At 43.3% G+C, this 15870-nt stretch overlaps 1 long non-coding RNA gene and 1 pseudogene across 1 annotated transcript in view; one reads left to right on the top strand and one right to left on the bottom strand.

Annotated features, from left to right (window-relative positions):
- Window positions 1-15870, bottom strand: part of LOC121484275 — a 78922-nt gene that overhangs the window by 32138 nt on the left and 30914 nt on the right. The window lies entirely within an intron of this gene.
- LOC121484273 lies at window positions 3015-4208 on the top strand (annotated as a pseudogene).

The following is a 15870-nucleotide window of genomic DNA, read 5'->3' on the forward strand; positions in this document are numbered from 1 at the left end:
CTGCTTCTCCCTCCTCCTGTGTCTCTGCCTCTCTCTCTCTCTCTCTCTATCATAAATAAATAAATAAATCTTAGAAAAAAAAAAAAAAGAAATACCATATGATGCAGCAATTCCACTTCTGGGTATATATCCAAAGGAAACAAAAACAGGGTATTGAAGAGTTACATGTAGTGTTATTCACAATTGTCAGCATATGGAAATAGCCCAAGTATCTGTCAAAGGATGAATGGATTAAAAAAAAGTGGTATAGCACATGCACATACACACATACACATACACATACACATACACAATGGAATATTATTCACCTATGAGAAAGAAGGAAATCCTGCCATTTATGCCAACATGGATAGAACTTGAGTACATTATACTAAGTGAGATAAGTCGGAAATACTGTATGGTATCATTTACATGAGGAATCTAAACAAGCCAAACTTAAAAACAGAATAGAATGGTTGTCACCAGAGCCTGAGGGATGAGGAAATAGGAGAGAAGTTGTTTAAGGGTACAACCTAGCAGCTAATAGATAAATAAGTCCTGGAGATGTAATGCACAGTATAGTGATTATAGAGAACAACACTGCATTATAAATAACACATTTGCTAAGAGACTAGATCTAAATTATTCTCATCAGAAAGAAAGAAATGACAATTATATGATGTCCTAGAAGTTTTAGCTAACACTACAATGGCAACTATATTGCAATATATAAAATTAACATGCATACCTTAAACTTATGCAATGTTACATTTCATTTAAATCTCAATTTTTTTAATGGAAAACTTCTGGGTTAATTCATAGACAGCTTTGTAATTATTATTTTCTTCATCATTATGACGAGATGATCCACTCAACTTTAGAAATTAAGTCTAAGACATGAGCCAATTGAAAACTATTACTAATTCTTCCCATTATTTCCAGTTACATGTTGGCAGGAAGTTTCTTTATTTTTTTTTTCTTAAAGATTTTGTTTGTTTATTAGAGAAAGAGAGCACAACCAGAGGGAGCAGCAGAGGGAGAGGGAAAAACAGGCTCTCCACTGGGCAGGGAGCCCAGTGTGGGGCTTGATCCCAGGGCTCTGGCATCACAACCTAAGCCCAAGGCAGATGCTTAACCAACTGAGCCACCCAGGCGCCCCATGGTGGGAAGTTTCTTTTTTTTTTTCTTCTCTCTCTTTTTTTTTTAAGTAATCTCTACCCTCAATATGGGATTCAAATTCACAACCCTGAGATCAAGAGTCACAGTTCTACTGACTGAGTCAGTCAGGCACATCCCACAGGAAGTTTCTTAAGTCATAATGTATACCCTTTACATCTTATGCTTTTAACCACTATGCATTCTTCCTATGTTGAACCAGTACTTGATTCTTATTGTCATCAAAACCTTAAGGCCTTTGGCCTTTTTTGTTATAACTGGTGAACTTATATTGGCATATGATTATTATCCTCTGTTGGGGGATGTTGATAATGAGGGAAGCAACGCATGTGCTGGGGCAAAAGATATATATATATATACACACACACAGGAAATCTCTGTACCTTCAACCCAACTTTGCTGTCAACCTAAAACAGCTCTAAGAAATAATGTCTGGGAGCCTGGGTGGCTCAGTCAGTTGTCTGACTCTTGGTTTCAGCTCAGGTCATGATCTCAGGGCCATGAGATTGAGCCCCACATCGGGCTCTGAGCTCAGCTCAGAATCTACTTGGGATTCTTTCTCTCCCTACCCCTCGGGCCCTCCCCCACTTCCGTAGTAACTCTCTTTCTCCCTCTGTCTCTCTAAAATAAATAAATAAAAATTTTTTTTTAAAAAAAGAAAAGAAATAATGTCTGGGGTTTTAAAAAAATATTTTATTTATTTATTCATGAGAGACACACAGAGAGAGAGGTAGAGACATAAGCAGAGAGAGAAGCAGGCTTCATGCAGGGAGCCCGATGTAGGACTCGATCCTGGGTGTCCAAGATCAGGCCCTGAGCCAAAGGCAGATGCTCACCAGCTGAGCCACCCAGGTGACCCAGAAATAACATCTGTTGAACATAAATGAAAACCTGAAGTCCCTTCAAATTTCATCATCGAAGTCAATGGGAGACATGAAGAGCACAAATGGTAAATTTCATGAAACTTCAGTTTGACAGGGCAGTTTTACTCTCTCCTTTCCATTCTTTTCCTAGCTCTACCAAAAAGGCCACCTTGGGCTATGTAATGCCTCTGTGGGTCTGCAGTGGGAAGGGGGGAGGTGTTGAGAAGGCACCTCTTCCTCAGGAATAGCCTCAGGTCAGGGTCTCAGCTTGGCAAATGGGGCTCAGGTTAGAACCAGCTCCAACTGGCCTCCTCAACCAGGTGTTTTTGTGCAGTGCACTAACTGCATAACAGTACACAGCAGCCCTGTTTTGAATTACATATCTTTATCCTTCCTCTGCCCAATCAGAAATGAAAGTAGTATTGCTTCAGATAGTTGTGAAGCAGAAGGAAAGAAAAAAGTAGATGAGGATCTGGACTTGACTCTGCTCCACTAGAGCAAGGATGGTATTTATTTTTTTCTCACTATTGTTTTCCCAGCTCTAAAACCCAGTGCTTGGTAAATAAAAAAGGGTTCAATAAGCATTTATTGGCTGAGTTGGTGTTTTTATAGGAGAATAATAAAGCCAATTGCCATGCTCCTTTCACAGACATGAGAACATTTCCCTTACAGCCTAGGCACAATAAAAATGCTTCAAACATTTTTAAAGTCTGTAGGTATCAAGAAGGAAGGCAGGTGAGAGAGATGTGTATTTGATTAAGTCTGCAACAAGCAAGTTGGTGGTTGAGAATCTGGACTCTGGAGTCAGAGACCTGGATTCTCAGCCTAGCTTTTCCATCCACTGAGTGGAGGACACTGCACAAAGTGACTTAAACTGTCTCAGTTTCCTCATCTCCAAAATGGGAATAATAATGCCCACTTAGGGCTCTCTGCTACTCCCCATTCGACAGACAGCTGCATCTTCTGGCACAGTGCCAGCCGCGTCCTGGAGACACGATGGTGAAGGTCGGAGTGAACAGATTTGGCCGAATTGGGCACCTGGTCACCAGGGCTGCTTTTAACTCTGGTGAAGTGGATATTGTCGCCATCAATGACCCCTTCATTGACATTAACTCCATGGTGTACATGTTCCAGTATGATTCTACCCATGGCAAATTCCACGGCACGGTCAAGGCTGAGATTGGGAATCTTGTCATTAATGGGAAGTCTATCTCCATCTTCCAGGAGTGAGATCCCACCAACATCAAATGGGGTGATGCTGGTGCTGAGTATGTTGTGGAGTCCACTGGGGTCTTCACCACCATGGAGAAGGCTGGGGCTCACTTGAACAGTGGGGCCTAGAGAGTCATCATCTCTGCTCCTTCTGCTGATGCCCCCATATTTGTGATGGGTGTGAACCACAAGAAGTATGACAACTCCCTCAAGATTGTCAGCAATGCCTCCTGTACCACCAACTGCTTGGCTCCTCTGGCCAGTCACTCATGACAACTTCGGCATCGTGGAGGGTTCTCATGACCACTGTCCATGCCATCACTGCCACCCAGAAGACCAGGGAAGCCCCTCTGGGAACCTGTGGCGTGACAGCCGAGGGGCTGGCCAGAACATCAACCCTGCTTCACTGGTGCCACCAAGGCTGTGGGCAAGGCCATCCCTGAGCTGAAAGTGAAGCTCATTGGCATAGCCTTCCACGTCCCCACCCCCAATGTGTCAGTTGTGGATCTGACCTGCTGCCTGGAGAAAGCTGCCAAATATGACGACATCAAGAAGGTGGTGAAGCAGGCATCGGATGGCCCCCTCGAGGGCATCCTGGGCTACACTGAGGACCAGGTTGTCTCCTGGAACTTCAACAGTGACACCCACTCTTCCACCTTCAATGCCAGGGCTGGCATTGCCCTCAATGACCACTTTGTCAAGCTCATTTCCTGGTATGACAATGAATTTGGCTACAGCAACCAAGTGGTGGACCTCATGGTCCATATGGCCTCCAATGAGTAAGAGTCTCCTGGACCACCAGCCCCAGTGAGAACAAGAGGAAGAGAGAGGCCCTCAGCTGCTGGGGAGTCCCTGCCCCAACTTAATCCCCCAACACACTGAGAATTTCCTGACCTCTAATTTACATCCCAGACCCCTGAGGAAGGGGAGGGGCTTGGGGAGCCCTACCTTGTCATGTACCATCAATAAAGTATACTGTACCCAGCAAATAAATAAATAAATAAATAAATCCCATTCAGCAGAGTTGCTGAAAGGATTAAAAAATACTACCCATTAGAAACATTTAACACAGTTACCAGCACATAGTAAACACTCAATAAATGGCAGCTATCATTAATGTTTCTGTACCTTCAGCAGGCTAAAAAAAAGAAAGTAAAGTAAAAGAGGGTAAAATTATACAAATTGGCAGAATCTTGACAGCTGGTGAGTCAAGGTAATGTGTATAGGGGTTCAATGCACTGCTACTTTGATATACACTGGAGATGTTCCATAAATTTTTTTAAGTTAAAAGTCAGAAAATCCACAAAAACACAATTGCCTTCCACTAACCAAATATTCAATCAAGACAACATTTATTCCCCCGGTAAGTCAAACACTGTGTGCAGGACACCCCATCCGTGTGGGATGCTGGAGCCCCTGCCCTCAGAGAGCTTATAGCCTAGTTGGAACAGACATTAAACACATAGTCACTCAAATAAATATAAAACAAGTTGAGAAGATGCTCCACAGGAAATGATCCAGCTGCAGACAGGTTAGAGATGGCCTTAGTTGAGAGAAGGAGGTCAGGAAGGCCCCTTTGAGGAAGTTGTATGTAAGCCAAGACCTGCGGAGCCTAGCTGGACACAGGAAGTGGGGACAGCACCCAGGTGGAGCAGCCACAATGGGCAAAGGTCCCAAGGTAGGAATGGAGGGAAGGCCAGTACAGTTGGAGCACAGTGCAAGGAAAAATGTGGCTCCAGAAAAGCCTGGATGGCTGGGCAGGGCTTTGGAGACCCTGCTGGAGCTTTGGGTGTTGGTCCTCTGTGTACTGGGAAGACTCAAAAGGGACTGAGACAGCTGTTTAGTCACTCAGTAGCCATAGCTGCTTCTGGGGAAGAGAACTGGGAGATTAGATGAGAGGTTAAAGGAAAAACAATTTTCACTATATATGCTCTTCTGTAACTGTTGATGGTTTTCTTCTCTTTTTAAAAAGTTTTGTTTGTTTATTTATTTATTTATTTATTTATTTATTTATTTATTTGAGAGAAAGAGAGAGAGCATGAGGAGGAGGGAGGGGCAGAGGGAGAGGGAGAAGCAGAGCTAGAAACACGTCAAAGTCAACACAGGGCTTGATCCCAGGATCCTGAGATCATGACCTGAGCCAAAGGCAGATGGTTAACAGACTGAGCCACCCAAGTGCCCCTATTTTTTTTTTAAGATTTTTTTTTATTTATTCATGAGCAACACCGAGAGAGACAGAGACACAGACACAGACACAAACACAGGTTCCATGCAGGGAGCCCAATGCGGGACTTGATCCTGGGACTCCAAGATCATGCCCTGTGCCAAAGGCAGACACTCAACTGCTGAGCCACCCAGGCATCCCCAGGTGCCCCCTATTGATGGTCTTCTATTAAAAACAAATCAAGGGGTGCCTGGGTGGCTCAGTAGGTTAGGCTGCAGACTCTCAATCTTGGCTCAGGTCATGATCTCAGGGTTTTAAGATCTAATCCTGAGGCTCTGTGCGGAGCACTGAGCCTGCTTAAAATTCTCCCTCTCCCTTTGCCCCTCCCACACACCACCCACCCCTCCACCCCACCACAGGCTCTCTCTCTGTAACAAAAACAAAGAAACAAATCAAACAATCAATATAAGAGGTAAACATCCCCCACCCTCAAAGGAAAAAATATCTAAATCACATAGGATGAGGGACACCTGGGGATCGACTCCCACATAGGGCTCCCTGCTCAGTGGGGAGTCTGCTTCTCCCTCTCTCTCTCTCCCCCTTCCTCTCTCTCTCTCTCAAATAAATAAATAAAATCTTTTTAAAAAATCACACGTGATGAACACATACAACATTGGGTTACACAGCATTAGAAGAGAAGACAGTCTGACAACAGACTTCAGTGCAAAAAAAGTTTTCCCAATGATTCTGTGACTCGGGCTTTCCTCCTGTTTTCCAGTGGTCTAGTGTGGTGCAGCCTTTCAGAGGCCCAGGTGGGGTGATTTCCAGAGAGAACCCTGAAGCTTTGAGAGCCCTTTAAGGGCTACCCAGGAGAGAGCACTGGAAGACTATGTTCCAGCACTCACAGCATGGGTGACTGGCTCCGATGGTTGGAGGCAGGTGGAGGAGGGGGGATGCAGGGTTTTCCAAAGCCCTTGAGAGGCCTTGCCCCACCTTTGGGAGGAGGGCGTTTAGAGTAAGGCAGAGATGATACCTCTGGTCAGTGGTCAAGGAGGGGCCTCATGGGTGCCCTGTACTTAGGAACTGACACGCTGCTCCCTGCAGAATGTAGGAGCTTATTAAAGCAGTCAGATGGCAGCTAATACGGGTTGGATGATCTTGTTAATTTTGGCCTTCACTGTGGCCTCTCCTTTCCTCCCCCTTCCCATCTTGTTCAACCAATCATTTGATGACAATTCTCTTGAAGATTCTGTGACCTGCAAGAGTCTGATTTACAATGTATAAGCAGTGGATTTTGCCATGCAGTGGGGTTGTCAGTTATATTGTTACTTTTTCCTTCTTGCTTTTAGTTTTTCTCCAGTAAACATGTTTACTATTGTAGTATAGAAGGGCATGTGGAAATCTTCTACAATGTCTGCAGACAATTTTGCCACCAAAAAATTGGAAACTACAACTATCTCCTTTGTGCTTTTGTATTAGAAATACAAAATGAACAAAAACAGTTTTTAGGATAGGTCCAGGTACAGCCGAGGCTTTGAACCTATGTCCATCCTTTTTTTCTTCCCACATTCCTCAACGATCAAAGGCTTAACTTATTTCTCCATCCTCCAGCCCTACATTCCCCACCCCCACCCTATTCTCCCAACACCTGCAAGCTGGGGCACCCTCTTGAACCATATTCTTCACTTCAGCTGCCTTTATAAATGCACTTTCTAAACTAAGAAAGCAATACTCCACACCGCTAAGCAGAGGCAGTTTCACTAAGGCAGATGGAAACAAAGAAATGGGACCACACTCACTTGCAGATTTGCATAGGCCCAGACACTGAAAGCTGGGGCCTCTAGAATTCAGCCAAGTTGTTCTTACAACTCCTGAAAAGTCATTTCTCCCCTTGGTCCCCAGCCCCATTCAGAGATCCTCTACCCCTTTAGGACTGTAGCTGGCTGCATTAAGGGCTGAGGGCCCACCCCAGGGTCAGATTGCCTGCGATCAAATTCACATGCTTCCAGTTCAGCTCTGGGGACTTGAACAAATCACTTCATTAAACTTCTATTTCCTCATCTGATAAATGTGGGTAACATGTGAATTAAATAAGATAATGGGTGTGGTGCCAAGCAAGCACTTAATATATGTGAGCTTTTTTTTATATACTATATTCCCTCTGTTGTACTTTTCATCTCCATGACTTATTTATTTTACAACTGGAAGGTTGTACCTCTTACTACCCTGTGCCTATTTCATCCATCCCCCCACCACCACCTCCCCTCTGCTGTTCTCTATTTAAGAGTTTTTATTTTTTCATTTGTTTTGTTTTTTAGATTTCACATATAAATGAAATCATATGATATGTCTTTCTCTGCTTTATTTCACTTATTCACTTATTACCCTCTAGGTCCATTCATGTTGTCACAAATGGCAAAATCTCATTTTTTTATGGCTGAGTAATATTCCATTGTATATATACCACATCTTTATCCATTCATCCATGGATGGACACTTGGGTTGCTTCCCTATCTTGACTATTGGCTGCAGAAACACAAGGGTGCTTGTATCTTTTCAAATCGGTGCTTTTGTTTTCTTTGAGTACTCAGTAGTGGAATTACTGGATCATATATTAGTTCTATTTTTATTTTTTCTGAGGAAACTCCATACTGTTTTCCACAGTGTTTGCACCAATTTATCTTCCTACCAGTTACTACTGGTAGTAACACAAGGGTTCCCTTTACTCCACACCCTTGCCAACACTTATGAGTTTTTGTCTTTTTTGATACTAGCCCTTCTGACAGGTGTGAGGTGAAATCTCATTGTGGTTTTGATTTGCATTTCCCTGATGATGAGTGATGTTGAGCATCTTTTCATGTTGGCCATCTGTATGTCTTCTTTGGCAAAATGTCTATTCAGGTCCTCTGCCTATAGACATGAGCTATTTTAAATTCCAGTAATTGGGCTACATCTTGCTGCCTCTTGTCTCATTTAAGTTGCTATTATTTAGACATTTATTTTTGTAAAGATTGTATTTATTTATTTATTTATGAGAGACAGAGAGAGAGAGAGAGAGAGGCAGAGACACAGGCAGAGGGAGAAGTAGGCTCCATGCAGGAAGCCCAATGTGGGACTCGATCCCGGGTCTCTAGGATCATGCCCTGGGCCAAAGGCAGGCGCCAAACTGCTGAGCCAACCAGGGATCCGCTAGACATTTTTTTTTAATTAAAGAATATTCATTTTATCTCTGAATAATTTGAGGAATTTTGTCTAGACTGCCTCTGAGGTGTCACAAACTTAAGGGAGAAGGAGTTCCCTTTAGCAAGCTGTTACTGATCAATTGTTTAGTACAGTGTAGTGTGTAGAAGGAGGAGCAGGAGAAAACAGTGTAGACATATAGACTGAAGGTCTCTATGTAGAGAGATCAGGAAAAGAGAAGTCCAGGTGAGAAAGGGGCCGCTGGAAGAACTAAATGTTTCATTTTTGTCTTAAAAAATATGATGGAATGGGATCAGCAGAGAGTCATAACAGGTTATTTGAGATTTCAGAACTATACATCTAGAACAGTGTTTCTCAACTGAGGGCAATTTTGTACCCCATGGGACACCCGGCAATGTCTGAAGACCTTTTTGGTTGTCACAGAGGGATCAGAGGACAGCAACAGGCTCTACTAGGTAGAGGCTAAACATCCTATAATTCATGGATAGCTCCCCACAATAAACAATTATCCTATTCACAACATCATAGCGCCAAAGCTGAGAAACCTGAATCAAGATTTCTACTTATTGGGCAGCCCCGGTGGCACAGCAGTTTAGTGCTGCCTGCAGCCCAGGGTGTGATCCTGGGGATTGAGTCCCGTGTTGGGCTCCTTGCATGGAGCCTGCTTCTCCCTCTGCCTGTGTCTCTGCCTCTCTCTCTCTCTCATGAATAAATAAATAAAAATCTTTAAAAAAAAAGATTTCTACTTATTTTTTGAGAGATAAATGCATACTTATCTTCCTTTGCCTTTAAAAGATGAGTGTTCATTGAAGTTATTTATTATTAGTGTTTTCAAATATTTTCATCCCTGACAATAAGACAGTGTTTTCAGTTTCAGCTAATAACAGCATCTTCCTTTCCTTGCACTGTTTCTGGGGCTCATCTTTCCTTACTTTCTTCCCTCACCCTACAAACATTTCCTTCATTTTAAGAAAGAAATCAAAATGCAGGGAAGCAATATCCGCAAATGTTAATGATTACATGACATCCCAATAAAATTCCAGGTCTGGTAGCCTTCTCAGCAATGCCTCTTTAGATAAGTCAAGACACTTCACCAGTATGGGCTGCTGTCCAAGCAGATTAGAAGGGCTTGTAACACACTACAAAAAAAAAAAAAAAAAAAAACTTATCAACATGATTAATCAGAAAGAGTTTTACTGGGTTTGTTAATGCATTTCACCAATCCAACAACTAAGGAATGTGACTGCTGGCTGTTGACTCCAGTAACCCAACACCACTATGCTGTGTAAAATTGATAAATTAGTTTAAAAGAATGTTTACCTCCCTTTACTGTATGACTCTCTGCTTGGTGTCCTTTTATAAGAGGCTGAATCTGGCTTCCAGGAATCTAGTGTCTTTGCCTTAGTCTAGTAAGGCAAAGAAAAGCTCACACAAAGAAACTGAACTTACAATGAATGTATTACCCAATACGCTGGAGAACCTGGCCACTCCAAAGCCCCTTCAGGGCTAAAGGCCATATCCCTTCTCAGAAGCTGTCCCTTCTAGTCCTATCAACTAAGCGAGAAAAAACAAAGGTCTCTTCAGAAAGCCATGTGCCTCTCAGGTGGGACCACTAGAACATGCTCTCCAATCACACTCTTCTTCCAAACTACTTGACCCTGGTGACTAATTCAGATCAGAGACATACCATGCAAACACAAATGGCATTCCAGACAATCAACCATCACTGACCAGGAATTTAAGTGAAACAATCATGTATTGGCATTGGCAAGAGCCACTGAATGCAGGCAGCAAGGGCTAAGGGGGTGGCTTAAGAGCTGAGTGTTTGAAAGGAGCTGGCACTGGAGTCAGACCTAATGTCTTAATGGCTAACGACAATTGCTACTGCTCATTGAGCTCTTATTATGGCCATTGTGCAAGGCACTCTCTTCACTGGATCATTTAATCCTTGCAGCCAGTATTATACTTCCTTGATTTGCAGATGAGGAAATGGAGGCTCTGAAAGACTGCACTGTCAGCTTTCCTTGAAAGTATTTGGAGGCAGGGGTTAAGAGACTGCTCCCTGGGCAAAATTTGCTAGTGGTGGACTTGAATGAGGGTGGGTAAGGGAAGGCCCAAAAGACTTATAGAGCCCTGGGGGAGAATGTAAGACACCCAAAGCTAACAAGTGTGGAGATGCCTTGGGCATTCAAAGTAAAGCCAGGATAGAATCAGGTAGACTGGATTAGAAGACTATCTGTAAGGGTCCAGAGCTCCAAAGTGTGGAATATAACTACTCACAAGATAAGGAATTGCTTTAGGCATTAAATAACAAGAAGTCACTTAAAGAGAAAGATGTTAGCTTTTCAGCTCAGGACTGGTTGTGTGGATCTTTTTTTTTAAGATTTTATTTATTTATTCATGAAAGACACAGAGAGAGAGAGAGAGAGAGAGAAAGGCAGAGACACAGGCAGAGGGAGAAGCAGGCTCCACGCAGGGAGCCCGATGTGGGACTCGATCCCAGGACTCCAGGATCATACCCCCAGATGAAGGCAGGCGTTAAACAGCTGAGGCACCCAGGGATCCCCTGACTCTTGGTTTTGTCTCAGGTCATGGTATTAGGGTCGTGAGATTGAGTCCACCTTTGGCTCTGCACTTAGCATGGAGTCCACTCAGGACTCTGTCTCTCTCCCTCTGCCCCTCCCACCTGCTCGCTCTCTCCCAATCTCTCTCTCAAATAAATAAATAAATCTTAAAAAAGAAAGAAAAAGGGGATCCCTGGGTGGCGCAGCGGTTTGGCGCCTGCCTTTGGCCCAGGGCGCGATCCTGGAGACCCGGGATCGAATCCCACGTCGGGCTCCCGATGCATGGAGCCTGCTTCTCCCTCTGCCTGTGTCTCTGCCTCTCTTTCTCTCTCTCTCTGTGACTATCATAAATAAATAAAAATTAAAAAAAAAAAAAGAAAGAAAAAAACAGGTCTTGGACTGAGATGCTTAATAGGGAAATCACCTAAATTTAGGGACATTGTTTTGTTTTCTATTATATTTATTTTTATAGTTACCTCTCATTTAGGTGAAGTAATAGTGATTTCCTACTTAAAGAAATAATTTAAAGTTCTCTGTGTTGGGGGGAAGGGGTAACTGGGGGATGGGCATTAAGGAGGGCACTTTATGTAACTGGGTGTTACACGCAACTGATGTATCATTAAATTCTACCTCTGAAACTAATAATACACTATATGTTAATAAATTGAATTGAAATAAAATATAAATAAATAAAAGCTAAAAATTGAAAAAAAATAAACTTATCTCTGATGATGATTCTATTTTATAAATGACTTGATGTAAAGAAAACTGGCTAAGTGATAGGAAGGGTGATACATGAATATGGCAAAAAGTAGGTGACTGGTCAGGGAATGATTGAGTTTAGGTAACACTGCAGATATACAAGATATATTTTATGCTTAGTGTAGAATTAAGACCAAGAAAATCAAAGGACTCACCAGGAGGAGTGAAGGAAGAAGAGAAAGATTGAGTATCAGATTAGATATTCACAGGGAAGCAAAGAAACAAAAGAGAGTCCCACTTTGAATTTGTATTTGTTTGGGTAATATCCTGCAAAGCAATTTAGCTAAAGTTCTCTTTGTCTAAGAGTGTACAATGCAATAATGACTAGTTAAGAAGGGAAAAATCTTCCAATAAAGCGGCTATTTTGTTTACACACAGGCAACTAATTGACAGCAAAACACACACAGGCAGGCATGCACCCAGATGCCTGAGGTGAGTAGCTGTTTTGGTATCATTCTGAATTGCTCTGTGCAGGAACACTGTAACATGGAGACAAAACTGATCTTTTTCCTGCAACAAGGGAGCAGCTTTGCACATGGTGGAGTTGGAGGGGTAGCATGCGACCTTCATCCTCCAACAAAACTCCTCACCAGCCTCCCCACTCATAGCCGCAGGTCTGACACACATGACATTTGATGTATAAGTAGAAGTAGGAATTGAAATTAAGCCACCATCAGCTATTCGTACCTCAAATCAAACCAGTCCCAAGATGAGACCAGGAACTCTGGAAAAATGAGTCAAGTCCTTGCCGAAGGGAGGCTGAGGAGGGCTAAAGAACTTGAGAGGGAGTGTGGATCTCTGAGGGAAGAATGGGTGCGGTCACACAGCTGAAGGGCCACTGCAGGCCATTTTGCCTGCTTCCCTATTTCGACCAGGGTCATACCAGCTGGGATTAACATGAACCAATCAGCTGGCATTTGTAAACGATAGCTGAGTTTGTTATTGTTAAATATTTCAAAAGTATAGGAAATTAAAGAAATATCCTAGCAGGCATTTCTCTATTCATCACCCAGATTGAATAAATGTGAATATTTTTTAGCCTCATGGACTAACGGACTTGAACCATCTTTGTAAAAAGTGTTGGAAGTATAGCAAAGGAGACCTTAGTTATCATTCCAGGCAATCCCACTCTACAAATGAGTGGGGGGAAAGAAGGCTGGGAGTGGTCCAGTGACTCACCAGGAGTCTGATTCTGCACAGAGCCAAGCTACCCCTTGCCCCCAGCGCTCCCCACTCCACGGGCAGCCCACAGTTTTCCAGTTCTCTGCCTGCACCTCGCTCTGCTCTTCCAAATCCCCAGGCTCTGCCCCAAAGCTAGCTACTCTTTCTCTTTCCTTTTCTTTATTTCCTTTTTTTTTTTTAAAGTCAGATTAGGATTTACTGGCCTCCTCTCAGGAAGACTCCTTAGAATAGGGCTGGCTCCTGACATGCGGTGGTCCGAGAGCCATTGTGCTTCTTTAGAAGTCATGACAATGACAACAATAATAATGACAATAACTAGTATTTACTCAATGCTCATTCTGTGCTGAGCCCTCTGCCAAGAGCTCTGTGGGCACTGTCTATTTAAACTCCACAATGAGGGATGCTCAGTGGTTTAGCACCTGCCTTCCGCTCGGTGTGATCCTGGAGTCCCGGGATCAAGTCCCATATCAGGCCACCTACGTGGAGTCGGCTTCTCCCTCTGCCTGTGTCTCTGCCTCTCTCTGTGTGTCTCTCATGAATAAATAAATAAAATCTTAAGAAAAAATAAAATAAGCTCCACATGAATAAGCAGGGGTCATCACCAGGATCCCCACTTGAGAGATGAGATAACCAAGACTTTGAGATGTTAAGACTCACACATGGACACAGCTAGAAAGCCCTTTCCACATACTGCAAACCCCACTGGGGCATAGGTGGAGCTGATAAGAGTCTAGCTGGCAAAGTCTTTTGCCAAATAGACTCCTCTAGTCTCCTCTATCTCCTGTGACCTGAGCCAATAGGATCCCTAAGCCCAGCTGTGCACAAAAAGGCCCTGGGGAATTGGTTACAATAAGATGCTCAGGGCCATGTTCACCTACTGAAGCAGAGTGTTCTAGTCTATAGCCCACGAATCTGTGTTAAAACAACGTCCTCCAGTGTGCTGCTAGTGCACGCTGGGCCTGGGAGCCCCTGTTTAAGGCTGTTGACTTTTCTGGACAACTGGAGCCAAAGAGTCTAAGCTTTGAGAGCTCCTGCCCTTCTCTTGTCTTCCATGTGGGCTGCTAATGCGGTTCCATGAGAGTGAGGGTGTTGTGCTGGGGCTAGGGTCCTGTACAAAAATTCAGACTTCTAGGCTTGCTTGCCACTTGCCTGCTGCCCAGAGGAAGAGCATTACACGCAAGCAGAGGCCAGGTGGCTGGAAGCCAGGGGAAGACACAGCCATTGCCCGCTGCCCTACCCTTTCCTTTCTGAGGAGTCACCCAGACCCCTGTCAGGCAGCTGTCCTCCTGCTGGAAGAGAGACATTCTTCCATGTGTGGCCATCAATGATTCTGGTCAGTTGGTGTCCCATAGAGCCTGAGGTCGGAAATTCAGGAAATTCCCCAATAGGTTGGTCAATATAATTGAACTGACTTCACAGCATCCCAGGGAAGGCAGAGCCATGGAAGGTTAGCCAGAGGTAGGTCTGAGAGTCTTCCTGGTCATTTGGTGGAAGGGAAAGTGAAGCCCAGAGGGGGAAACACGGGTCCGTATTTTGACCCATATTTATCCACAAGAAGATTCAGGCTCAGAGGTATTGAGACTTACCCTGAATCAGTGTTAAATAGGCAATTAGGTTAGTTAGTTAGCTCTCCGGAACAGAATGGCCTTCAGCTTTACCAAATTAGCTTTCTGTACTGTGTGAACATCTGTCTGTCTTTCTGGGACACAATGATTAGGTAAGTTCAGGAAGTACAACACCTGTGTCAGTGGGTACAGAATTATTTGGAAAATCATTCTCAGGAATCATTACACATGTTGCCTACAGTTCTTGACACATCCACTTATAGGACTGGAAGTGAAGAACACAGTGCTCAGGCCAGGCCCATGATGAATCCAGGGCTTGCCAAAGCCTGGGCCTTCTTAATCATTTCTCTCTCCACAATCATATCTGATTGGCCATCATTAAATGATTCTTCCACTTTATCACCATTATTCAATCCAATCCTCCTTTTTAAAAAATAGTTTTAAAATTATAATTATAGACAAATCAAGTGCCACATACTTTCTTGCCTATGCTGTAAAATCTCTGGTTTTCAGGAAAATGATAGCCAATATTCATTGAACATTTTCTACGTACCAGGCACAGTTCCAAGCATCATACATGCCTTATCTTATTGAGCTTTTGCAACAACCTTTTAATGTAGGTACTATCATTATCCCTACTTTATACAGTAAGGAATCTGAAACTCAGAGAAGCTCTATAACTTGCCTAAGGTCCTACAGCTGCCCAGATTCAAATCTGGGCAGACTTCCTCCAACCTGCTTCCTTCACTGTCGTGTCTCTCATAATTCTGGAAATAGGGTTTCAGATATTGAGAACCATCTATCTACCTTACAAAAATTTCAATGAACACTTTGTAAGTACCTTTGGTAGGAAAGGTCCTATAGTGTTTATATATATATATATTTTTTAATAATAAATTTATTTTTTATTGGTGTTCAATTTGCCAATATACAGAATAACACCCAGTGCTCATCCCGTCAAGTGCCCCCCTCAGTGCCCGTCACCCATTCACCCCCACCCCCCGCTCTCCTCCCCTTCCACCACCCCTAGTTCGTTTCCCAGAGTTAGGAGTCTTCCATGTTCTGTCTCCCTTTCTGATATTTCCTACCCATTTCTTCTCCCTTCCCTTCTATTCCCTTTCACTATTATTTATATTCCCCACATGAATGATAACATATAATGTTTGTCCTTCTCCGATTGACTTATTTCACTCAGCATAATA

This window comes from Vulpes lagopus, chromosome 2 (genome assembly GCF_018345385.1).
Source record: "Vulpes lagopus strain Blue_001 chromosome 2, ASM1834538v1, whole genome shotgun sequence".
Taxonomy (NCBI): domain Eukaryota; kingdom Metazoa; phylum Chordata; class Mammalia; order Carnivora; family Canidae; genus Vulpes; species Vulpes lagopus.